Below are 27,972 nucleotides of genomic sequence, written 5' to 3' on the forward strand. Positions count from 1 at the left end.
AAATATTTATTTGTCATGTGCAAACCCAAAACAAAAACAAGGCAAAATATCAGCAAAGGAAAAACCTAGACAAATAGAGAAACAGCCAAATTTAAGTTCTACTGTCACTTGGAATTACTCTAGGATCCAAGAAAAGCAATGCCTGGGCTTAAGTGACCCATGAAATGCACTTTTCAAGCAATGCAGTTCACCTGGTTTTGTCATTGGGCAATTCAGTGGATGACCACCAAAGCTTTTAAGGATTATTTTTCTTAAAGGTAAAGTTATGACTATCATACCAATATAAAATTAACACATATCAAAGATTTAACTCATTGATTGATGAGAGAACCAGTAGGATGTTGCAAATGGTTCTGAGAAGAATCTAAAGGACAGATACAGGTATTGGAATAGATAGAGCATCAAAAATACTAAAATAAATTTGCTAATAGATATGAAAATGAGCCTAGGAGTTGGGGGTGGAGAAGGAAATCAGTTGCCTTTCACCAGACAAAATTCATATCCATAGCTTTCAGTTTTCTCCATCTTACAGTGTCTAAAATAGCTCTGTTACAGACAATGAAAGACACAGGCTTGTACTGAATCAGCCAACAAGGAAGAGCTCACTAAAGGATGCTTAATGTTGCATTGAAAAGACAGTCAGTAATCTTTTTTCTTTCTTTCCTCTTTCCCTTTTCAAAGTCTTTCACAATTTTGCCTAACAAGCCATGAAATGCTATTGAGACGTAGGGAAGAGCAAGAAAAAATATTATGTAAGGATGTGGACAATTCTCCACTATTTTTTTAAATGTTTATTTCATTTATTTCTTCATTTTTGGCTGCACTGGGCCTTTGTTGCTGCAAAGGGGCTTTTTCTGTTACAGTGAGAGGGGGCTACTCTCTAGTTTCGGTCCCTGGGCTTCTCATTGCAGTGGCTTCTCTCGTGGAGCACAAGCCCTGGGGCTCAGGCTTCAGCAGGTGCTGTGTACAGGCTTAGATGCCCTGCAGCATGCGGAATCTTCCCAGACTAGGGATCAAGCCTGTGTCCCCTGCTTTGGCAGGCAGATTCTCAACCACTGGACCACAAGTCCTCCACTACTATTAAGTCATTAAAACAAGTAAGGAACAGAGGTGGTTGCATAAGTGTAAAAAGAATATGGGAATAGAGAATATACGCCTTTTGATATATATATGAATAACATATCTCTGGAAAGATTTTTTAAATACTAACACAATCAGTTTTTTCTGGCAAGGGAAACGGGGTGATGAGGGATTACCAACGAGAATAAGTATATTTATATAAGTACATATATGTATGTGTATATGTATACATATATATCCTTCTATATTAATATATACAAATATGTATATATATATCTTCCTGTTATATATATCCTTCTGTGTTTTATTATATGTAATATATGTCCTATGTTTTTGGATTTTGAAATTATATTTCCTAGTCAGTCAATACGGAGAAGGCAATGGCAACTCACTCCAGTACTCTTGCCTGGAAAATCCCATGGACGGAGGGGCCTGGTGGGCTGCAGTCCATGGGGTCGCTAGGAGTCGGACACGATCGAGCTACTTCGCTTTCACTTTTCACTTTCATGCATTGGAGAAGGAAATGGCAACCCACTCCAGTGTTCTTGCCTGGAGAATCCCAGGGATGGGGGAGCCTGGTGGGCTGCCGTCTATGGGGTCGCACAGAGTCGGACACGACTGAAGCGACTTAGTAGTAGCAGCAGTCAGTCAATAAAGTAATATTTTTTAAAGAAAAAATAACATAAGGCCTACATATTTCTATTTTTCAAGTAATCATAGAAATCACCCTTTTCTTTTTAGAGTCTCTTTTCCTTACCTACTTCTGAATTCTTCATATTTGTTTTTATATAAATAAGACATAATATGACTGAATAATCATATTTTTAGAAGTCAATTTTCATTAAAATTGCACAGCAAAAACTGAATATCATAGGCAAACACTTAAGAATACCTTGATGGTTAAAATGGGCAAATTTTATGTTATGTATATTTTACCAAGATTTAGAAAAAAAGAATATTTGTGTTTTTCAGCTGCCAAGATGACTCTCTACCCTGCAATATGTCTGGACTGAGTGTCTCCATAACAGATAATGTTCTCCCTGTATTTATCAGATGCAGAACGTGTGAGGAATGCTGCCATAGATAAAAGCTCAGAGGAGGCTAAGAAGAAAAGCTGATATCCAGGAAAATCTCCCCAAACCAGGGCCTGGCACATTATAGCAGATCAATAAATCTTTATTGAATGAATTAATGAATTACTTCTAATCATCATGTAGCACTGTTTCCATATTTGAAATCCTTGATCTTTTCATCCATTATTTATCCCACTTCCCTGATCCATCAGTCAGAGATGAATTTGTCATAAGCCTTGCAAGGTAAGTCCTTTTGGATTCCACTTAGAAGGATAAAGAAGTATTCAAATAGTTTCTGAACAGAGGATTAATCCAAGAGACTGACTTACTCCTACTTCTTACAAAGATTTGAAAAGCTCTTTGAGCCTCCCGGAATTCTCTCATAAATTTTCTGTGCACTTCTTATGGTAATAATCTTCCCTTCCAATCTGGCAGTAAATGCAATTTAACCTAAAAATATCAGAGAAAGACAAAGGTAATATTTTGTCTCCTCAGTGACTCTGCAAAGAACAGTTATGTTCCAAGAAAAGTCTTAGAGCATGAAAAACTTAAAATACACAAACCTCAAACTTTTCCTAAATGCACTAATATATTCAAATAGTATAAGTCTGACACCAAGTGGTAAAAAAAGGTATAAGCACTTTAACTAGAAAATATAACTGGTATTGTTGTTTCAGGGTATTTGACAGACCAAAAAATTTATCTAGTCAGTGTTATGTACATGTCTAAGACTCACCATCAATACCATCATCCATCTAATCATATTTTTTAAAGATATATTAAAATTTCTCTCTACATAGAGATGCTGTAAGAATTAAGTTAATTTTTTAAAATTTTCGTGCCTAGCCTACAATAAGTGCTAACTAAATATTAACTCTTAGAATTTCATGTCAGCTACATGTAAGGGATACTGAGCAAGCTGTCCTTTTCCTCACGGTGCAGGTGTGAGGAAGGGAAACAAAGGAAAATCAAATGAAACCGTGTTAACAGGCACTGTAACAGACATGTTAAGTATGTTCTGGAAATGTATATGAAAGGCAGAGATCAATTCCTTCCGAGTGTTTTCTCTAAGAACTGCTCCTTTCTCAGATACAGACCCTTACATTAGTATTCTGTGACCCTGCTTTCTGTCCATGCATTACTGACCCAGAGTTGGACATCTGTCTCAGGCTGGGACCATCAAATATTTTCTTCTAGGAATTTGTATTTGAGAATTTGATACTTTCATTAATCTGAGATGTCCGCTTGAGCCAAGGATGTCAACTGTTCTGGTTAGGTGGTCATGTGTACAGAGAAACAGGAAAAGACTGGCTGAGGGGAAAAAAAGAAAAAAGCAAAACTACAGAGAGAGGCAGAGGTGAGAATTCACGTGTCACCAGAGAAACAGCAGATCTTCTTTTGAGGAACAAGCTGTTAGGAATCTCCTAATGGTTTTCCAACACTTGGTTCAAGATCTAAAAACGGCCTGAACTGTACCCTGACCTTGTGTTTTGAGAGACAACCCTATATGCTTATAACAAATTTGCCTTCCTTGCTAAATCTTGCCTTAGTGAGTCTGTTATTTTCCACTAAAACAATCTTAACTGAGATACCAGATAAGCTCAAACATTAACTTTCTATCCAATATGTTCTTTAGTAATTCAAATTTTATTCTTTTAAATATTGAAGTACCAGTTACATGTAATTTTATACTAATTTTTCACCAATGAAGTGACTGTATTTGTATAGGATATAAAGGCTATCAATCTTGATTCTTTGTGAGGAAAATATTTATGTAAACTTACAGAGAAAAAAGATCATTTGAACTTAAAATTTTACAAAAGTTGTGGTCATTTCACAACATATGTTACTATCAGATTATCATACTATACACCTCAAATGTTCAGTTCAGTTCAGTTCAGTCGCTCAGTCGTGTCCGACTCTTTAAGAGTTGGATATGACTGAGCGACTGAACTGAACTGAACTGAAGATAACAAGGAAAGAAATGTATAACGCATCTTTGAGGAGAGTAGTGACAGCTAGTATTTAAACCACAATATAGTTAGAGGAGAGGCCAAAACTAGAGAAGATAAACTAAAGCCGGAAGTAAAGAGGGGACGTCTGTTGCTGAAAAGCCCAGAAATAAGCTGCAATATATAGTGCTCATAGGTAAACAACACATGGTTATCAGAGTTCTCAAAGAAGACCAGTAGATTGTTATGTATACACACATATGCATATGAATATTATATATACAAACAATTATTATTCTGCTCACAAATATATGAATAAATAGTTTTTAAAATAAGAAATTGGTTCATTGATTTATGGAGGCAAACAAGTCTTAAGATGCGCTGGGTCAGTTAGAAAGCTAGCGACTCAAAAAGACACTGGTTTTGTTTCAGTCTAAGTCTAAAGACCTGTGAACTAGGAGGGGTAATGGTGTAACTCCCTCCCAAAGATCAACAGGCTGCAATCCCAAACATATGTTTATGTTTGTGTGAAAGGCAGTCACACAAGAATTCTTACAGGGGGTAAGGATAGTCTTCTTGTTCTGTTCAGGTCTCCCACTGATTGAATGAGGTCCATCCACATATGAGGCAATTTTAATCACTCTACTGATTTAAAAGCTAATCTCACCCAAAAATATCCACAGAAACACCTCAAATAATGTTTGACCAAATAGCTTGGCACCTCATGGCTGAGTCAAGTTGACACATAAAATTGACAGATATATTGAGGTATAAAACTGAAGTCACTTGCCAAAAATAGGAGGCACAGCATACATAGATTTGTAACAACATCATTCCATTTGTTCCAAAAAACAGAAAAGGAAGAGCTAAATGACAAATAAGACAGACAAACCAAATTTGTAGGAAGGAGTCTGACCCTGGGCAAGTGGAAGGCAAAGGGAAAGGGAGTTTCCAGACCTGGAATGAGCCCTGATGCCTTTTGCACGGAGGCCTCCAGCAAGAGCTGGACCTAGAAAAATGCACTTGTTTCACAGATGAAAAACAAAAAATGAACCAGAAGAGAATTCATTCTCATGATACTATATCAGGAAGGGGGTGAGGAAATGAACAATAAAATAGGGGAGATGAGAAGCATTCTCCAGATAATATTGCTACAGAGCATTTGAGAATGACAATAAAGCATTTTGCCACAAGTTTTAAAAAATAATGAAATCATGCTTATATTAAGCAAGAATACAAAACAAAGATGACAGAGCTCTGGAGAGAGATAACAAGACAGTCATAAGCCATTAACTAATAAGCCACTAGCCAATTTAACTAAGAAAAAAGGGATAGGCAAAGGTATAAATATAGAAAATAAGTGGAAAATAATCATAAGTTAAAAAGAAATTAAAATTATCTTGAGACTGATTTGTTCATGTCAAATACATTTTAAAACCCAGATAAAATGGATAATTTTCTATTACAGTAAAATTTACCAAAATAGACTCCAGGAAAAGAGAAAATCTAGATAATCAATGATCATAGAAGACAAAAAAAAAATAAACTATTAAAGAGAATGCTCAAGAAAGCAAAACACACTGCTCACCTGAAACTATCACAACATTGTTAACCAGCTATACCCCAACACAGAATGTTTTTGGTGTTAAAAAAAATTAAAATTAAAAAAAAAAAGCCCTGATGAATGCACAAGGAAATATTACCACATCTTTCAAGAATAGATTATTACACTATTTAAATTGTTCTAGGCCATAGAGAAGGAAAGATTAACATTGATTTTTATGACCCAAACAGGACATTGACTCTGAAACTTGATACAGATTGCATAAAAAAGAAAACTATAGGCCACTATTATTTATAAATATTAATTCAAAAATGCTAAGCATACTATTAGCAAAGAGAATCAATCAGCACACTGAAGGGAAGATACACCTTAATCAGTTGTGGTTTACCCTAGGAATGCAAAAACGAAACAATATTTCAGAAAGTCTTTCCAAATATGACACAAACCCAGAAATCAGATAATAAATGGTTTATAAATTCAACCACTTTTTAAACATCTGCTGCTCCTGCTGCTAAGTCACTTCAGTCGTGTCTGACTCTGTGCAACCCCAGAGACGGCAGCCCACCAGGCTCACCTATCCCTGGGATTTATATCTAAAATATTGCAAATTAAAGCCACTACAAACACAAATACATTGCAGAACAATAATTTGTATCACTAAAAATGACTAATGTATCTATATTTATATCTGTGTTTTATAAATTGATAAGAAGCCCAACGACCCTATAGAAACGTAGGCAAATGATATGAGGAGACAGTTCACTAAAATGTAAATACAAACGGCTCCTTTTCTACTACAAAAGTGGTCTACCTCTCTCATGATAAGAAAATAGCAAAATGACTCTGAGTTAAATTTTCACCTATCAAAAGGGCAAAAGTAAAATTATTGATACACTTCATTTATCAAGCATGACGCACCACTGCCAGACAGCAGGTTGCCACACCCTGTACGAGCTGTCGCGCTACTGGAACATATCCTCCAATTATACTCACTGACTTGCAAAATGATGGCTGTCCAAGATTAATCACACCAGTTATTGTCAACACTAGTAACCGTTTAAAAATAAATGCTCACCAATAGGGTCTAGTTAATAGATGATAGTGCATGATATAGTGGAAGACCAGGCACCTGGGAAAATGTGGATTTACCATAATTCCCAGAGAATACCATGCAGCTAAATGAATGGATTAATGCATGAATGAAAGGAAGAAAGGGAGAAAGGAAGCAAGGAAAGGAGGAACTAAGACAGGAAACAAGGAAGAGAGCTCCTTGTTTGTACTGATACATCAGTACTTTATATATGTACTGACATAAAGTAATTTCCAAGACATATTAAATGAAAAAACTAAGGTACACAAAAGGACATATAGCATGCTGAGAAGTGAAAAATGACTTGTCAACATATTAACTTTATTAGGTATATGTCTCTGGAAGGATACCCAAGAAAGTGATATCAATGATTGCCTCTGAGGAGGGAACTCAGAAATTGGGACATTAAAGTAGAAGACATATTGCTCTAATTTTGAATTTATAACCACAGAGTGGTAGAATATACTACCCAAAAAGTGTAATAAAGATTTTTATACTTTTAAAATTAAAAAATAGAATCTATATTCATTAAAAGGTAGTTTGAGTTATAAAGACATATTACCTGCAAAAGAGACTACTAGGAAGCTCCTCTCCACCCAAATCATAATCTATAATAAACCCATACAAAAGGAAATAAGCAAATGAGATATTTCTGTTCTCTGCTAAGTTTTGCCACTACAGCCATGTCTTGGAATCTATCTGTGCTTTGGCTGTCTTTTCTGATCCATTCTCCACCTTCCCTTGGGTTCAACAGGAGAGTTGAGGGAAAAAAGGATGGTAACCTTTGCTTATTTCTTTTCCAGCCTTTGCCTCCTAGAGTCCACCCCAAGAAGGGCTGCCTTTGTCTACCACAGGTCACAGCTCCTGTTAAAAGTCCTTCGCAAACAGCCTGCTGTGTCCACATACCACTACCAGCCGCTTCATTCTCTCACTATCCCCACCACACCCTCAGTCATGGGGATGGTAGCAGTCCCATCACACTCAGCACAAGATTACTGCTCTATTTTTTTTTATCTTCCTTCTTCCCTAACCACATCTTTGTAAACAGTTCCTTTTAAAAATTGTTCTCAAATTATATAATTAAATATGTTATTTCATGGCAAACTCTGACTGATAAGTCATTTCAACATTTACCATTAGTTCTTCAACTAATATTTGCTCTTTCTGTGTCTCAACTCTTCTCTTTCTCCCGAGATGCAGTTCAAGGCTCACTTAACTTCACACTGTAATTCTTCTTTCGTCACATTTCACAGAATTGACTAAAATAAGTGCATACTCTTAGTTTTCTTCATCTTTTTCTTTTCAACATTCAAATCATCTTGCATTTGGAGGATCATTCTTAAAAGAGAATTTTTCATTTCTTTATAAGTCATTTGAGATGTTGCTGGCCCCAGGTTTTCTACGGCTTTGCCTGACTCAGTGAGGGACCAGGGTGGAAACTAACATCTCTGTGGTAGGCAGCAGGCAGGGCCAGCTTCACAAGCTGGTGACCTGTGTGATCAGACAGGAACCTATGCTTAGAAGAATCTCACACTTGGTTTAATGTAAAGCTCTCACCAACTTGAAAATATCAATATCTTTTTAGTAAAGAGCTCTGTATTTTTATTTTTCATTGAGCCTCCCAAATTGTTTAGTCAGTTATGATAGCAATATTTAAGATGGCCCCCAAAGATCCCACTGCCTGAAAGTCATATATATGTGTGCAATCCCCTCACCTTGAGCATGGCTGGACCTCGTGACTTTCTTCCAACCAATAGAATACAGACATAGTAATGAAGTATCACATCCAAGACTGGGTTACAAAGGGACTGTGGTTTCCCCTTGGTTCTCTCTTTCTCTCATTCTGTCTCTCAAGAAGCCACCTACTATGGTATAAACTGCCCTGTGGAGAGGCCCACATGGAGACGGACTAACGTCCTCAGCCAGCAGCTCACCATCAAGGAGAGTGAGCTTGGAAGCAGACTGTTCCACAGTCAGGCTTTCAGATGAGACCTCAGCCCTACCCACAATTTGCAGCATGTGAGAAATCTTGAGATAGAGGCATCCAGATAAGCAGTACCTGGACTCCTAGCCCACAAATGCTGTGAGATGATAAATAAGTATTATTTCAAGCTGCTGAATTTTTAAAATAATGCATCAAGCAGCAGTAGATAACTCATTAAAAATCCTTAAGATAAGATCTCTGCCATATGTAATTCTTTAAAAGATTACAGACATTTTCAATGGGGACATTACAAAAATACAGCATGTCAGTTAATTTTTAGGATTACAAAAATCTGCTCCATACTTGTTTCCTGGTACAACCTCGCTTTTTCCTGAATCACCCTCTGACAGAACCTCAGCAAAGTAAAATCAATGCCCTCCCCTATCTTTTCTATTATTAATGAAGAAGTATGTACACTGATGGCTGTTTTTCATTTTATTAGCCCCAGAACCCCACGTTTATATCTTCTGACCTAGGTGAGTACAGCAGTGATCCATTTCCAGAGCTCTAGGCTACTGAGCAGGAGTCACACACTGCTTGTTCTCTGCAAGTTTGTTTCAGGTAACCCTTTGTGACTTCTATACCATTCACATCCTATGTTTTAGTGCTGGTCTTTTGATTCAGAGAAGTTAGTTTGGTTATTTTCCAAAGGATAAATAAAATATGAAAATGCAAAACTGCCAGCAGATGTATCACAGTAATCCAAGTATATGCCCCAAAACAGTAATACTGAAGAAGCTAAAGTTGAATGGTCATATGAAGACCTACAAGATCTTCTAGAACTAATACCCCAAGAAGATGTCCTTTTCATCATAGGAGACTGGAATTCAAAAGTAGGACATCAAGAGATACCTGGAGTAATAAGCAAGTTTGGTCCTGCAGTACAAAATGAAGCAGGGCAAAGGCTAACATAGTTTTGCCAAGAAAACACAGTATTCAAAGAAATATCTTCATCCAGCGACACAAGAGACGACTCTACATGTGGACATCACCAGATAGTCAATACTAAAGTCAAACTGATTATATTCTTAGCAGCCAAAGATGGGGAATCTCTATACAGTAGGCAAAAACAAGACTGGGAACTGACTGTGGGTCAGATTATGAACTCCTTATTACAAAATTCAGACTTAAATTGAAGAAAGTAGAAAAAACCACCAAGCCATTCAGGTCTGACCTAAATCAAATCCCTTACAATTACAAAGTGGAAGTGACAAATAGATTCAAAGGATTAGATCTGGTAGAGCGACTGAAGAACTATGGATGGAGGCTTGTAACATTGTACAGGAGGCAGTGATCAAAACCATCCACACACACACACACACAAAAAGGCAAAATGGTTGTCTGAGGAGGTCTTTTAGCTGAGAAGAGAACCAACAGGCAATGGAGAAAAGGGAAAATATACCCATCTGAATACAGAGTTCCAAAGAATAGCAAGAAGAGATAAGAAATTCTTCCTAAGTGAACAAAGCAAAGAAATAGAGGGAAACAATAGACTGGGAAAGACTAGAGATCTCGTCAAGAAAATTAGAGACAGCAAGGAAATGTTTCATGCAAAGATGGGCACAATAAAGGATGGAAATGGTATGGAACGGACCTAAGCAGAAGATATTAAGAAGAAGTGGCAAGAATACACAGAAAAACTGTACAAAAAAGATCCTCACACCCAGATAATCACGATGGTGTGATCACTTACCTACAGCCAGACATCCTGGAATGTGAAGTCAAGTGGGCCTTAAGAAGCATCACTATGAACAAGTGGAGGTGATGGAATTCCAGTTGAGCTGTTTCAAATCCTGAAAGATGATGCCGTGGAAGTGCTGCACTCAATATACCAGCAAATTTGGAAAACTCAGCAGTGGCCACAGGACTGAAAAAGTCCATTTTCATTCCAATCCCAAAGAAAGGCAATGCCAAAGTATGTTCAAACTACCACACAATTACATTCATTTCACATGTGGACAAAGTCATGCTCAAAATCCTCCAATATAGGCTTCAACAGAATGTGAACCGAGAACTTCCAGGTGTTCAAGCTGGATTTAGAAAAGGCAAGGAACCAGAGATCAAATTGCCAACATTCACTGGATCATAGAAAAAGCAAGAAAATTCCAGAAAAACATCTACTTATGCTTCATTGACTACACTAAAACCTTTGACTGTGTATATCACAACAAACTGTGGAAAATTTTAAAGAGATGGGAATACCAGACCAGTTACCTGCCTCCTGAGAAACCTGCATGCAGGTCAAGAAGCAACAGTTAGAACTGAACATGGAACAACAGATTGGATCAAAATTGGGAAAGGAAGTGTCAAGACTGTAAATTGTCATCCTTTTATTTAACTTTCATGCAGAGTACATCATATGAAATGCTGGGCTAGATTAATCACAAGCCAGAATCGAGATTTCTGGGAAAAATATAGTAACCTCAGATATGCAGATGACACCACCCCTATGGCTGAAAGTGAAGAAGAACTAAAGAGCCTCTTGATGAAAGTGAAAGAGGAGAGTGAAAAAGCTGGCTTAATACTCAACCTTCAAAAAACAAAGACTTGGGATCTATCTGGTTCCACGACCTCACTGCATATAGATGGGGAAACAACTATACGTTAACACAAAGTCTGTTTTATGTTCTTGGGCTTTATGTTCTTGGGCTCCAAAATCACTGCAGACGATGACCGCAGCCATGAAATTAAAAGATGTTTGCTCCCTGCAAGGAAAGCTATGACAAACCCAGACAGCATACTAAAAAGCAGAGACTTACTCTGCCTACAAAAGCCCATCTAGTCAAAGTTATGGTTTTTTCAGTAGTCATCTATGAATGTGAGAGTTGGACTGTAAAGAAGGCTGAGCACCAAAGAATTGATGTTTTTAAACTGTGGTGTTGGAGAAGACTCTTGTATGTCCCTTAGACTGCAAGGAAATCAAACCAGTCAATCACAAAGGAAATCAACCCTGATTATTGATTGGAATATGGAAGGACTGATGCTGAAGCTAAAGCTCCAATACTTTGGCCACATGATGCTAAGAACCGACTCATTGGAAAAGACCCTGATGCTGGGAAAGACAGAAGGCAGGAGGAGAAGGGGAAGACAAAGGACAAGATAGCTGGGTGGCATCACCGACTCAATGGATATGTGGTTGAGCAAGCTCCAGGAGATGGTGAAGGATGAGGAAGCCTGGCTGTACTCCATGGGGTCACAATCAGACAAGACTGGGTGACTGAACAACAACAACAACCAGCAGATGTTAAAATTAGGTACATTTTCCTAGGATTCCTGGCTAGTGAGTAGTTAAGGGTTGTGTGTGCTATGCTTAGTCACTCAATCGTGTCCGACTCTTTGTGACCCATGGACTGTAGCCCACCAGGCCTCTCTGTCCGTAGGGATTCCCCAGGCAAGAATACTGGAGTGGGTGCCGCCCTCCTCCAGGGGATCTTCCCAACCCAGGGATTGAACGCAGGTCTCCTGCATTGCAGGAGGATTCTTTACTGTCTGAGCCACCAGGGAAGCCCAATTCAGGGTTACGCCGAGTTAAAATCACAAACTCTAAGCCAAATGTTGATCATATTGACCCCTGTATTCATTTTCAAACCTAGTGTTTCTGATACAATTTCCCAGGTTATCTCTGTATTAATAACCCCTTATGGCAAAGCAACCTATCCTTTTAAAAGAATTTATCTAATTTGAAACATCAACATAAATTAAATAGAGACAAACCATAAACACAACTACTATACCCATTAAATATACTTTCTCAGTCTTGCATCAGCCCTGGACTATATTTTTAACTTCTTGCTTTTAATCTCCTATCATGCCTAATCCAGTCTAAAGAAAAGACTTACTAGTAAACCACTGTGGGAGGAAACAAGGTGAGCGGGGAAGGAAGGAATGAGAATTTTACTAACTTGAAAAATGAATGTGATCTTAACATTTTGTTTTAATTTGTTAATTCTATTTTGTGCTTTCTTGTTTATCTAATTTTCATATCTCCAAAGGTAATTTAAACTTTAAATAAATAGAGATTAGCAACATTTTAAAGACACAGAGCATAAGTCTATATGTTTACATACCAATGAAATTATTTGCACCAAAGTTTTTTGAATTGTCAAAAGAAACATATGTAAGGTATTATTTCTATCATAATTATTATTTATCATTATCAAAACTGACCTTCTTGTGACATATTCTGTGTAAAAGAAGTCTTAAATTTAACATCAGATAAAGCAAAGAATTCAGAAATGCATATTTCCTCTATTAAAATTTCATATCTGGAAGTGACTGCTTTGTGACACCAAAGAGTGTATATGTGTATATACTTGATGCTTAGCACGTGGGATTCTCTGGATAGACTTCAAGGGGATTCATAAGCCCTCTTTGCCTTTTTTAGTACCAAGAATATTTTCCTTATTTTTAAAATATCAGCTCAGGCTTAAAACCTAGATATCATATTTGATGAAAACTCACAAAATTATTGCTGTAGTTAAGGTTAAAAAAATAAACAGACCCTGCCATAATGCAGATAAATTAAGGATTGAGTTGTGGCTGCCGCAGAAATATTTAGTCATAATAGTGTGACGTTTGTAGACTTAAAATCTTGAACACAGGCATACAGTTAAACACAACAGATTGAAAATAAGAATTTACTTCCTCTCCCCCACAAACCCCGTTAAAATGACAGTAGGCAGATTTTTTAAAACCGCAAAGAGAAGGAGGATAAATAGATCACAGCAACATCGTTTAAGAGGCTGGAAAGCAGATAGATGAGTGGCAACTGCTCTAACAAACAAGAGAATAGCGCAGCCTAAGCCAGCATGAGAAAGATACAGAGACAGACTGCAGGACGCTAGCAATGCTGGGGAAGCTGAGGTGAAGCCTCTCAGCCGCGTCCCACTCTTTGTGACCCCGTGGGCTGGAGTCTACCAGGCTCCTCCGTCCATGGGGTTTTTCAGGCAAGAGTACTGGAGTGGGTTGCCATTTCCTTCTCCAGGGGATCTTCCTGACCCAGGGATCGAACCCAGGTCTCCTGCATTGCAGGCAGACGCTTTGCCCTCTGAGTTGAGGGACCAGCTATATTTGAAAGTCAAAGTTGGTGACTTTTTTTAAAGACCCACGGATGAATCTTAAAAAATTGATTGAAACACTATGTAGTTATCCCTCCTCCCCTCGACACCTCTCCCAGCAGCAAAGCTACTACATTCCCCTCCCCAGCCCTGGAAGACAACTAAAGATTTGCTCTCTGGAAATTCAGTCACCATAGTGACTTTGAAGTGGGGGACAAATACTGAAATCAGATGATCAAGTGAAAGTTAACTTGCTAAATAATGAGATCTCTGACGCTTATTCATAGGAGAATGGAGGACTTCCCCTAGCCCAAGACAAATTACTTAAAGGTCCTAGTAACAGGCCCTGCCAAGCCATCTTACAATAAAATTTACAGTTAGCTAGGTTCTCCATAAGCACCTACAATTTCAAACAGCCTTGCACTGCCTTACCATTTAATATGAGCAGATTGCCAAGATCACCAGATATCTGAGGGAAAGTCTCTAATGTGAAGATGGTAATGAAAAAAAGAAATAAGAAGAACTTGATATTTAAACAAAACATCTGCAGTGTGACTGCCATGGTGGTTCAGTGGTAGAGAGTCTGCCTGCCAATGCAAGGGACAGGGGTTTGATCCCTGGTCTGGGAGGATCCCACATGCTATGGAGCAACTGGTCTTCTGTGCCCCTACTGCTGAGGCCCCACTCTCGAGCCTGTGAGCCACGACTGCTGAGGGCACAGGCCACAGCTACATGCTGTAGGACCCGAGTACTAGGGCAAGGGAGGCGACCACAATGAGAAGCCCACGGGCCACAGCGGGGAGAGGCTCCCCACTCACCATAACTACAGGGAACCCGCACACAGCAACAAAGACCCAGCATGTTAAAAACAATGACGACCCTGTATGCAAGACAGCAAAAAAGACACAGATGTGTATAACGGACTTTTGGACTCAGAGGGAGAGGGAGAGGGTGGGATGATTTGGGAGAATGGCATTCTAACATGTATATATCATGTAAGAATTAAATCTCCAGTCTATGTCTGACGCAGGATGCAGCATGCTTGGGGCTGGTGCATGGGGATGACCCAGAGAGATGTTATGGGGAGGGAGGTGGGAGGGGGGTTCATGTTTGGGAATGCATGTAAGAATTAAAGGTTTTAAAATTTAAAAAAATAAAAAACTTAAAAAAAAAGAAAGAAAGAAAAATAAAATAAAATGACCATAGTACTAAAAAAAAAATATATATATATATATATATATAAAGACATATGCAGAATGAAGAATAAAACAGTCAGGAATTATCTTTAGCCTTAGAAGTTAAAAACATAAAATCAACATCTTCTTCTGTTCACAACCATGTAACTGGTTCCAGACCAGCCCTTCAGTTCAGTTCCGTTCAGTCGCTCAGTCGTGTCCAGCTCTTTGGGACCCCATGAATCGCAGCACGCCAGGCCTCCCTGTCCATCACCATCTCCCGGAGTTCACTCAGACTCACATCCATCGAGTCCGTGATGCCGTCCAGCCATCTCATCCTTGGTCGTCCCCTTCTCCTCCTGCCCTCAATCCTTCCCAGCATCAGAGTCTTTTCCAATGAGTCAACTCTTCTCATGAGGTGGCCAAAGTACTGGAGCTTCAGCTTTAGCATCATTCCTTCCAAAGAAATCCCAGGGTTGATCTCCTTCAGAATGGACTGGTTGGATCTCCTTGCAGTCCAAGGGACTCTCAAGAGCCTTGTCCAACACCACAGTTCAAAAGCATCAGCTCTCTGGAGCTCAGCCTTCTTCACAGTCCAACTCTCACATCCATACATGACCACAGGAAAAACCATAGCCTTGACTAGACGGACCTTAGTCAGCAAAGTAATGTCTCTGCTTTTTAATATGCTATCTAGGTTGGAGTAAGCGTCTTTTAATTTCATGGCTGCAATCACCATCTGCAGTGATTTTGGAGCCCCCAAAAATAAAGTCTGACTGTTTCTACTGTTTCCCCATCTATTTCCCATGAAGTGATGGGTCCAGATGCTATGATCTTCGTTTTCTGAATGTTGAGCTTTAAGCCAACTTTTTCACTCTCCTCTTTCACTTTCATCAAGAGGTTCTTTAGTTCTTCACTTTCTGCCATAAGGGTGGTATCATCTGCATACCTGAGGTTATTGATATTTCTCCCGTCAATCTTGATTCCAGCTTGTGTGTCTTCCATCCCAGCGTTTCTCATGATGTACTCTGCATAGAAGTTAAATAAGCAGGGTGACAATATACAGCCTTGCCGTACTCCTTTTCCTATTTGGAACCAGTCCGTTGTCCCATGCCCAGTTCTAACTGTTGCTTCCTGACCTGCATACCAGCCCTGAGAACATTTAAAACAAACAAATGACGCGACAGTCAGACAAAATATACGAATTCATTGTCAGATATTAGACAACTAGAGTATACAGGACAGAGATCCCTAAGTATAGGGAAGTACATAAGTGAGTGAACCACGGATGTTTAACCGAACTTTCCCCTGGGAGCACATTCTAGTATGCAGCACGGAGAGGTGGGAGCCAAGCAGAAAACAGAGGTCTCACTGCCTGTGAGGAAGCAGAGGTCAGAGCTCAGGTCTGCGGAGGCCAGAGTTTGTGGGGTACGGTGCTGAAGTAAAAGGATTCAAGTAGAGAATGAGCACCACAAGTCTATATGAAAGACTCCTTAAAACTAGGGGTAAACGCTAAAGATGAGACAATACAAGACCTGGTAGAGATCAGCTACTGGAGACCTGTGAGCTCCACGGAGGTTGCACAGTCCAAAAGAGGACAGGATCCCAACTGCCAGACTGGAGAAACGTCACTCAACAGCCTAGGCATTGGACTGAGATCACAGAAATCCCACGCCTTGGAGGTAGGGTTGCTTAAGCTGTAAAGGAAGGGCCAGCCTGTACCTGTCCTAACTGCATTTTTAAAAAGCCTCAAAAATATCAAGCTCATTTTGCAAGTAAATTGAGTTTAAAAAATACAATCCTCTTAAAAGTAAGAAAATAAAATCTGGATTCACAATGATATATGAACCACAGTGCCCAGTATTAAATTAAAAATTCCTAGGCATACAAAGAAGCATGAAAATATTATCCTAAATAGGAAGAAAACTTAAAGTAGACTCACAAATGGCAAAAATCAGGTAATTAGTAGACAAGGATTTTAAAGAAGATTTCATAAATATATTAATAGATGTAAAGAAAAAAATAACCTAAGAGTATAAAGATGGGGGAAATCTCAGTCGAGAAATTTGAAAACTTTACAATAGAAACAATTCTAGAAATGAAAAATACAATAACTGAAAAGAAAATTTTATCACACAGCAGATTAGACATTGCAGAGGAAAAAAAATCAGTGATCTTAAAAATGGGGCTGGGGACTTCCCTGGTGGGCCAGTGGTTAAGAATCTGCCTTCCAGTGCAAGGGCCTGGGGTTTGATCTCTGGTCAGGGAACTAAGGGAGGAGGCGATGGCACCCCACTCCAGCACATCTTGCCAAGGATGGAGGAGCCTGGTGGGCTGCAGTCCATGGGGTCGCTAAGAGTCGGACCCGACTGAGCGAGTTCACTTTCACTTTTCACTTTCATGCATTGGAGAAGGAAATGGCAACCCACTCCAGTGTTCTTGCCTGGAGAATCCCAGGGACGGGGGAGCCTGGTGGGCTGCCGTCTATGGGGTCGCACAGAGTCAGACACAATTGAAGCGACTTAGCAGCAGCAGCAGCAGCAGCAGTGAACTAAGATCCCACATGCTGCAGGGCAACTAAGTCTGCACGTTGCAACTACCGAGTCTTTGCTCTGGAGCCTGCATGGCCACAACTAAGACCTGACTCTGCCAAATAAATAAATGTTTAAAACAAACGAACAAACAAAACAGGGCAGGGTGCAGTAGTAATATGCAAATTGAAGCACAGAAAGAGAAAAGTTGAATACCATGATGAGTTTCTCTGTGACTTGTAGGACAAAATCAAATGGTCTGAAATATAGTTGAAATCCCAGAAGAGGAAGAAAAGAGATTGAAGCAGGACAAAAATATTTGAAGAAATAACAGTCAAATTTTTTTCCAAATTTAATGAAAACTATCAACTCATAAATCAAGAAGCTCATTACACTCTGAGCAGTAGAAACATAAAAGACCATGAGAGCTCTTTGAAATCACTACCTCAAAGATCTGTGCCTGTCGTGTTCACAGTAGCATTATTCAGAATAGCCTAGATAGGTAAAGCACCTAAGTGCCTATTGACACGCGAATAAAGAAAATGTGAGATATATATCTTTTCATATATTCATATTCAATAATATTTATATATATATTATTTCACCATTAAAGAGAAGCTAATCTTGCCATTTGCAACAGTATGGACAGGCCTAGAGGGCATTATTCTAAGTGAGATGAGTCAGACAGAGAAAGACAGATACTGTACAATCTCACTTACATGTGCAATCTGAAAACGTGGAACTTGGAGGGTCATTATGCTAAGTGAAATGAGTCAAACAGAGAAAGAGAAATACTGTATGATATCATCTATGCAAGTGTGCTCAGTTGCTTCAGTCATATTCAACTTTTTGTGACCTATGGACTGTATCCTGCCAGGCATCTCTGTTGATGGGATTTTCCAGGAAAGAATACTGGAGCAGGTTGCCATGTCCTCCTCCAACAGATTTTCCCAACCCATGGATAGAACCCACTTCTCCTGAATTGCAGGCAGATTCTGTGCCATTGAACCACCAGGGAGGCCTGATATCCCTATACTTGGAATGTAAAAAATACTATAGAAGAGTGAATGTAACAAAAAAGAAGGAGACTCACAGCTATATAAAACAAACAAGCAGTTACCAGTAAAAATATGGGGAAACAATGGAAACAGTGAGAGACTTGATCTTCGTGGGCTCCAAAATTATCACAGATGGTGACTGCAGCCATGAAATTAAAAGATGCTTGCTCCTTGGAAGAAAAACTATGACCAACTTAGACAGCATATTAAAAAGCAGAGACATTACTTTGCTAACACAGGCCCATGTAGTCAAAGCTATGGTTTTTCCAGTAGTCATATATGGATATTAGAGTAGGACCGTAAAGAAAGCTGAGTGCTGAAGCACTGATGTTTTTGAACTGTGGTGTTGGAGAAGACTCTTGAGAGTCCCTTGAACTGCAAGATCAAACCAATCAATTCTAAAGGAAATCAATCCTGAACATTCATCGGAAGGACTGATGCTGAAGCTGCAACTCCAATACTTTGGCCACCTGATACGAAGAGCTGACTCATTAGAAAAGACCCTGATGCTGGGAAAGATTAAAGGTGGGAGGAGAAGGGGACGACAGAGGATGAGATGGTTGGATGGCATCACTGACTCGATGGACATGAGTTTGAGCAAGCTCCAGGAGTTGATGCACAGGGAAGCCTGGTGTGCTGCAGTCCATGGGGTCACAAAGAGTTGGACATGACCGAGTAACTGAACTGAACTGAACACAGCTATAGAAAACAAACTAGCAGTTATACCAGTAAAAAGAGGGAAGGGACAAGGAGCAAGATAAGGGCAGGGGAGTAAAAGATACAAACAATCAAGTATAAAATAAGGCTACAAGGATATACTCTTGTATATAGCCAATGTTTCATAATAACTGTGAATGGAGTATGAACTTTAAAATGAGAATCACTATACTGCACACCTGTAACTTGTATAATATGCATGCGTGTGTGCATGCTCAGCTGCTCAGTCGTGTCCAACTCTTTGTAACCCTGCGGACTGTGGCCCACCAGACCCTCTGGTGGAATTTTTCAGGCAAGAACACTTGAGTGGGTCGCCATTCCTACTCCAGGGGACCTTTCCAACCCAGGGATCGAACCCCCATCTCTTGCATCTTCAAGAGACTGGTAGGTGGATTCTTTACCACTGAGCCGCCTGGGACAGGGCTTTCCTGTTGGCTTAGCTGGTAAAGAATCTGCCTACAGTTCAGGAGACTGGGTAAAATTTCTAATTAGAATTTATATACATCCTTCAATAGCAGATGTTTGATCTTTGGTGTTACCCCAGGGGATGGGCATTTCCAAATCTGAGACATGTTCATAAAAGAGATGAACTGAATCACTGCAACATCTTGCCTGTAACCAACATATATTATTCCTCCTGGAAGTTTATCCTGTTCTGATTTACCTAATAAAGTTCTCATTGTTTGAAAGATCGGGAGGAGGGAAAAGATAGCAGAATTTTAAAGTTCAGTAGAAGAGTTGGAATAGAAACTTGAGGAAAATCACCCAGATCATAGGAGGAAAAAAAAAAAAAAAGATGAAAGGTAGAAGAGAAAAGATTAAGAAAATTAGAGGATCAGTGTAGAAGATTCAACAGCCTTGAGTTGAATAAGAATATAAGAGCTTCAGAAAGAAAGAACAGAGAAAAAGAGAAAAGAAAATCTTCAGAGAAATAAGTGAATAAAACTACTTCTCACAAATTCTAAATTAAAAAGATTAATATATCCCCCAATATAATAAATAAAAAGAGATCCATTCCACGAAATGTCATTGTAAAATTTCAGAATAGAGATTCTGGAGTGGGAGAGAAGGACATTTGAAAAGAATCAGGAATCAAGATGTCTGATAACTGTTCAACTGCAACTGCAAAGCCTTCAAAATTCTAAGGAAAATTCATTTCTTCCCCAGAATTACATAATCAGCCAAACTTCCAAAGAAGTGCAAGGATAGAACAAATACATTTTTAGACTTTAAATATTTCAAAGATCTATCTCCTTTTCACCCTGTATTAGTTATCTATTGCAACACAATAAATTCCCCTAAATTTGTACAGCTTAAGAAAACAAACATTTACTTTCTCCCAATTTCTTTGAGTCAGTAATTCCAGGGTGGGTGAGCTGGGGGCTATACCTGAGAGGCCCTCATGTGATTGCAAGTCAAGCCATCATCCAGGGATGCAGTCAAGTAATGGCTGCACTTGGGCTGAAGAAGGTGCATCCAAGGTCATTCATGTGCCTGTTGGCTGGTTTCAGTTGCTCACTGGCTGCTAGTAGTGAAACAGGAATCTGAGTTCTTGTTCGCAGAGCTGAGGAATGAACTTCATGAACACACAAACACTCATGGTAGCAAGCAAATAGGATTTATTAAAGAGAAGGAAAGTACGAAGTTCTCTGCATAGACATTGAGAGGAGGTAAAGAGTCCCCTAAAGTCAGGACTTACTGCAGTTTTTTTATCCTTAATCTGTACATTTTTTGGTTGGCTCCTGTCCTTAAAAGACACTATTTCTAACCAATCAATTTAAAGGTCAAGATGCTTAACAATTCTATGGCTTTTCTTGATCATTAGATTAAGTTGCCACCCTTTTTCATGCCCCCTGGTCATTTTACAATGGATCAGATATATGCTGCTTAAGATTAATGATCAGTTCAGTTCAGTTCAGTTCAGTTGCTTAGTCCTGTCCGACTCTGCAACCCCATGAATCTCAGCACGCCAGGCCTCCCTGTCCATCACCAACTCCCGGAGTCAACTCAAACTCATGTCCATCCAGTCGGTGATGCCATCCAGCCATCTCATCCTCTGTCGTCCCCTTTTCCTCCTGCCCCCAATCCCTCCTAGCATCAGAGTCTTTTCCAATGAGTCAACTCTTTGCATCAGGTGGCCAAAATACTGGAGTTTCAGCTTTAGCATCAGTCCTTCCAATGAACACCCAGCACTGATCACCTTTAGGATGGACTGGTTGGATCTCCTTGCAGTTCAAGGGACTCTCAAGAGTCTTCTCCAACACCACAGTTCAAAAGCATCAATTCTTCGGCACTCAGCTTTCTTCACGGTCCAGCTCTCACATCCATATGTGACCACTGGAAAAACCATAGCCTTGACTAGACAGACCTTTGTTGGCAAAGTAATGTCTGCTTTTTAATATGCTATCTAGGTTGGTCATAACTTTCCTTCCAAGGAGGAAGTGTCTTTTAATTTCATGGCTGCAGTCACCATCTGCAGTGATTTTGGAGACCCCAAAAATAAAGTCTGCCACTGTTTCCACTGTTTCCCCATCTATTTCCCATGAAGTGATGGGACCAGATGCCATGATCTTCGTTTTCTGAATGTTGAGCTTTAGGCCAACTTTCTCACTCTCCTCTTTCACTTTCATCAAGAGACTTTTTAGTTCCTCTTCACTTTCTGCCATAAAGGTGGTGTCATCTGCATATCTGAGGTTATTGATATTTCTCCCAGCAATCTTGATTCCAGCTTGTGCTTCTTCCAGTCCAGCGTTTCTCATGATGTACTCTGCATATAAGTAAAATAAGCAGGGTGACAATATACAGCCTTGATGTACTCCTTTTCCTCTTTGGAACCAGTCTGTTGTTCCATGTCCAGTTCTAACTGTTGCTTCCTGACCTGCATATAGGTTTCTCAAGAGGCAGGTCAGGTCGTCTGGTATTCCCATCTCTTTCAGAATTTTCCACAGTTTATTGTGATCCACACAGTCAAAGGCTTTGGCATAGTCAAGAAAGCAGAAATAGATGTTTTTCTGGAACACTCTTGCTTTTTCCATGTCCCAGCGGATGTTGGCAATTTGATCTCTGGTTCCTCTGCCTTTTCTAAAACCAGCTTGAACATCTGGAAGTTCAGGGTGAACTTCCCTGGTGGCTCATATTAATGATCACCAGTTGCTTTTCCCTCAGGCATACAGAACATAAGTTAATTACTGCCCTTCCCTGGATTTGAGTGCTGATAATTTATCAGACCAAGGACACAGTCCAAGAATTCAGGATAAAGGGTATAACTTTTTTAGGTTAATGGAGCAAGATGTTTGTTGAAAACATGACTAAGGTCTCAGAGTCCTACACTGACTTCCTATCAATTTCTACATCAGTAGGAGATCTCAGTTCCTCAGCACATGGGCCATTATATAACACTGCTCAAAACAAGGCAACTTACCTCCCACCAAGCATGAATTTGAGACAAAGAGGCCAGTTTCCCAAAACAGAAGCTATAATCGTTTATAACCTAATCTCAGAAGTGAGATAACATCACTTTTCTCATATACTGTTGAGAGAGGACCATAAAAGGATGTGAATATTAGGAAATGGGGATCATGGTTACTTTGGAGGCTGTTTACTACACCCTTTCCTAGAAGTTACTGAGGGGTGTATTTCAGCAAACAAGGAAGTAAATTAAGAATGTGAAAGTGTGGGATTTAGAAAAAAAGAGAAAGACAAAATGGACCCCTAAGAAAGCAATGAAAAAATGAAAAAGCCCAGTTTGAGGGATTTCCCTGGTCCAGTGGTTAAGAATTCTTACTTCCATGCAGGGGACACAGGTTCGATCCCTGGTCAGGAGAACTAAGATCCTGCATGCCATAAGGCTCAACCAAAAAACCAAAAGCAAAAACCCAGATTAAAGTTGAGTCCAAGATCAGAAACCACCAGTGGAGATCAGAACAGGAAGATCCAGGTTCAGGAAGGCTGTCACTAAGAAAAACAAGAGTTAATTAATCGAGGCAGTGGAAGTGGAATTGGAACATATGGTGCCGAGAATTCTATTTCTAGCAACATTTGGGAGTAACACTGCGAAAAATATATTAAAAACCAAACAACTCTGAGACTCAGTATGCTGTTGTGTTGCTGTTTTAGTTAGTAAGTTGTGTTCGATTCTTTGCGACCCCAGGGGCTATAGTCCCCCAGCCTTCTCACCTCAGTATATGCTCATTGTAACACATCAGGAAGCTAAGTGACACACCCACAGAAACCATGACAGTTCCAAGGCTGACCATCAAAGATCACAAAGTGGGTGATGGCCCAATTCCTGGAAGTATCCACCCCTCTCCAAAATAGTTGGAATACTCTTCCCACTCATTAGCCTGTGAAATTATCCAGCCCATAAAAGCTACCCACACGACATTTCTAGGTGGTATTTGCCCTCTAAGTCAGCCCGCTGTCTTGTCTGTGTAGTGCGTTTCTGTCAATGCTGCTCTTACCTTTTGAGACAGCCCACCCTCTGTGGAGTGTGTTTCTCTCTAAATAGATCCACTTCTTGCTGCTGCTGCTGCTGCTGCTGTCGCTTCAGTCGTGTCCGACTCTGTGCTTACCTAAAACCAAAAAAACCTAAGCAACCAAAACCACTTTTAAACTTTAAATTTGGGCTTCCCTGGTAGCTTAGACAGCACAGAATCTGCCTGCAATGCAGGAGACTGGGGTTTGATCCCTGGGCCAGGAACATGCCCTGGAGAAGGGAAGGTCTACCTACTCCAGTATTCTTGCCTGAAGAATTCCATGGACAGTGGAGCACGGTGAGATACAGTCCACTGGGTGGAAGGCTACAGTCCATGGGGTCACAGAGTTGGACATGACTGAGCAACTAAATTAAATACATAAATTATAAAAGAAAAGAAGTATAATCCTAGTATCACACATAAATAAAATTTAACACTAGAAACTCACCTAACAAATATTAAATTACTAAAATATTATTATTAAAAAAATAGCAGGAGGATAAAAAGAGAGAAAATGTCTGTGTGGCGGTGCATCTGGATAAAGGTGCTGATTGTCACCTTACCTAGCTGCAAGTCATTAGAAAATATCAACTCAAATATTAGTAAAAGGCTTATGTGAGTTTCTTAGATAAATGGAGGCAAATATCAGAAAAAAGAGCTAGAAGATTTGCAAGTATTTGCCTCTGGGGAGGGAAATTCTGAATGGAACCAGTGGAATAGTGGATAACTACTTTTCTTTCGCCTTATAGAACTATTTGATACTTTAAAACTACCATGTACATCTATCTATAACTTAGTTTTCTTTTAATAAGGTTATTTTTATTTATTTACTGAACACAATTCTAAGCTCAATTTAACTTTAAATTCAGCACTAAGTTAGACACCTTTTTTTTTTCTGTTCACCTACAGTAAAACAAATTTATTAGAATTTATACATAGATATTCTGAAAATAAAAGTTTGCACCTTATAAAATACAGTAACAAATGGGAAATTTTATCTTTAGAAACTGAACTATATTGTTTATAGCAATGTCTGAAGTGTAATTTTACTATATAGCAGATGTTGTTTTTCCTTTAGTCACTCAGTCGTATCTTTGTAACCCCATGGACTGTAGCCTGCCAGGCTCTTCTATCCGTGGAATTCTCCCGGCAAGAATACTGGAGTGGGTTGCCATTTCCTGCTCCAAGGCATCTTTCCAACCCAGGGATCAACTCGGGTCTCCTGTATTGTAGGCAGATTCTTTACCACCAAGCCACTGTTTTTATAATGGATAATTTCTGAAAATGCTATTACAAAACAAGCAAAAATGGGTGTTATCCTAGTTTTTCATATAGATATTTAGGAAATATGAATTGAGTTGACCCCAAAGAGTTCACTGTATTATTAAAGTACACTTCAGAGTTTTTTTTTAAAAAAAACTTCTTGCTTTTCCTGTAAGCAGCCTGAGGTGACCTCTAAAACTGGTACACTATTCACTTGACCCAGAAAACGCCACAAAATCATGCAAATCAAGAGGTTGAAATCTTCATGTTCTCTGTAAGAGCACTTGTGAAAGTGCCCAGGCCATAAAAGGTATGCATATCTGAAAAGCCACCAAGGACCTGAAGGAGGTCATTGTAAAGAAGCAATGTGTGCCGTTCCGTTGTTACAACAGTGGAGTTGGTAGGTGTGCACAGACCAAACAGCAGGGCTAGACGAAGGGTCAGTGGCCCAAAAAGAGTGCTGAATTTTTTCTGCACATACTCAAAAATGCAGAGAGTAGTGCTGAACTTAAGGGCTTAGAATCTTTGGCCACCTGATGCAAAAAGCTGACTCATTTGAAAAGACCAGGACAGGAGGAGAAGGGGACAACAGAGGATGAGATAGTTAGATGGCATCACCGACTTGATGGACATGAGTTTGAGTAAACTCCGGAAGTTGGTGATGGACTGGGAGGCCTGGCATGCAGCAGTCCATGGGGTGGCAAAGAGTCGGACACGACTGAGCGACTGAACTGAACTGAACTGTAGCGCTTAGATGTAGATTCTCTGGTCATTGAGCACATCCAGGTGAACAAAGCCCCCAAGATGTGGCGCAGGACTTACAGAGCTCATGGTTGCACCAACCCGTATAAGAGCTCTCCCTGCCACAGTGAGATGATCCTTACTGAAAAAGAACAGATTGTTCCTAAACCAGAAGAGGAGGTTGCACAGAAGAAAAAGATACCCCAGAAGAAACTGAAGAAACAAAAACTTACAGCCTGGGAATAAATGCCGCAAAAAAATAAATGCAAAATAAAAGGAAAAAAAAAAAGGAAAAAAGCTCCTTCTTAAATGATAATTCACTAAAAGAAACACGTACACACAAATATTAATTGCATCTTTAATAATACATCAAGTTACAGAGTTTTGAGATTTAGTTTTCAAAAAATTGTTATTGGATATAGTTGATTTACAATGTTGTGTTAATTTCTGCTGTACAGCAAAGTGAATCAGTTATACATATATTCACACTGTTTTATTAATAGATTCTTCTCCTGTATAAGGCCATTACAGAGTGTTGAGCAGAGTTCCTTGTGCTATACAATAGGTCCTTATTAGTTACCTGTCTTACGCATAGTAGCGTGCAGTGTCAGCCCCAATCTCCCAATTTCTGTCTTCCTCCCACCATAGATTCTAATATTTAGGAATAATCACACATTTTGCTCACCTTACTGCATGTAACAAATTCTTTTATTTACTTTGATGTATTAAAAAACAGTTTGTGTTAAGTAACAAAGGAAAAAAGGATGGGAGAGAAGAAGGAAGGGAGCGAGGGAAGAAGGGAAAATGTTTCAGGGAGTACAAATGCTTGAGTGTAGGTCAGGTCATTGTAAAGCAGATTAGAGAAGAAAGTCTCTGTGCTACAGCAGCCCAGCTATTGTTCCTGACCCACCCAACAATTAAGCCTGGTAAATGAGAGCTCAAGGAGAAACCCAAGAATGAGAGCTCAAGGAGAAGCTCAAGGAGAGCCAAGAACCCAAAGTACACTGTTGCCCATTTGCCACACTCAAACAACAGAATAAAGTTGCATAAACTTTACGCAAGGAAAGTCCTGAAGTTGCGCTTATCGCCAGAACCTTTGGAATCGTCAGGAGTCCTGTTTATTTACAAATCTAACAACTCACTCTATTATTCTCTTAAAAATCAAATTGAAACCTTAGACTCCTTCCTTCCTCTTCCCCTCCTTCCCCTTCCTATTCACTTCCTTTCCTGTTCCATTCTCTTCCCAGTTCTTCCCATTTTCCTCCCTTCCCTTCTTTGCACAGTGAGATGAGGAGGTGAAGGAGACGTGCAGGGGTCCATCAGCTGCCAGCGCCCAAGGAGATGGGGTGTAAGCAAGGATGCCATGCTTACATGCCATGAGGAGGCTCTCAGTGGTAGCGGAGGGGCGGGGCCTGGACATGGGGGGCGAAGGAGACGGTGACATTGGCGAGTGATACAATGAGAAAATAAACTGGAAGAGTCAGCAATTATGCTGAAAAGAATTGAATAGTGAAACCTGTACTTCTCACTGTAGGAGAGAGTGGTTATATACAGGGAAAGGTAGAATACCAGAAGCAACCTCGCTGTGCTGAACTGGAAGCACCAGCAAAAGGGCACGCTTTTCGGTTTTCTTCACTGGAGCTGTGTGCAGACCGTTCCTTCCTCAGTGAGCGACCTGCTGCACGCTATGGCAGTGCCTGTAGAGATCTTACAGTAGAAAAGGGGTAAAATATAAATTACTTAAAGATCACTGGCTAAAATCAGACTAAAAGAATACCATAAGTAAAAATTTTAAAAAGGACGAAGGTAAACAAAGTGATAAAACATCATATTTATTTACAGTAAAACTGTCCAGAGAATGTAAGTGTTAGTGTTAGCCGCTCAGTCGTGCCCGACTCTTAGCGACCCCATGGATTGCAGTCCACCAGGCCCCTCTGTCCATGAGATTTTCCAGGCAAGGATACTGCAGTGGGTTGCCATTTCCTTCTCCAGGGGATCTTCCCAACCCAGGGATCGAACCTGGGTCTCCTGCACTGCAGGCAGATTCTTTACCAATATAAAAGTCAATGCAAATACCATTTACTTCAGTGTATATGTAATTCAGGACTTCCCTGGTGGTTCAGCAGTAAAGAAGCTGCCTGCAATGCAGGAGATGAGGGTTTGATCCCTGAGTCGGGAAGATCCCTGGGAGAAGAAAATGGCAATCCCCTCC

General features: G+C 39.7%; 1 protein-coding gene across 3 annotated transcripts in view; it reads right to left on the reverse strand.

Annotated features, from left to right (window-relative positions):
- FILIP1 (filamin A interacting protein 1) overlaps positions 1–27,972 on the reverse strand; it is a 313,619-nt gene that overhangs the window by 267,121 nt on the left and 18,526 nt on the right. For all 3 annotated transcript variants that reach the window (XM_060419371.1, XM_060419370.1, XM_060419369.1), the window contains exon 2: positions 23,742–27,467. The gene's annotated coding sequence lies outside the window, so the exon portion shown is untranslated. The remainder of the gene's footprint in view (positions 1–23,741; positions 27,468–27,972) is intronic.

Source organism: Ovis aries, chromosome 8 (genome assembly GCF_016772045.2).
Source record: "Ovis aries strain OAR_USU_Benz2616 breed Rambouillet chromosome 8, ARS-UI_Ramb_v3.0, whole genome shotgun sequence".
Taxonomy (NCBI): domain Eukaryota; kingdom Metazoa; phylum Chordata; class Mammalia; order Artiodactyla; family Bovidae; genus Ovis; species Ovis aries.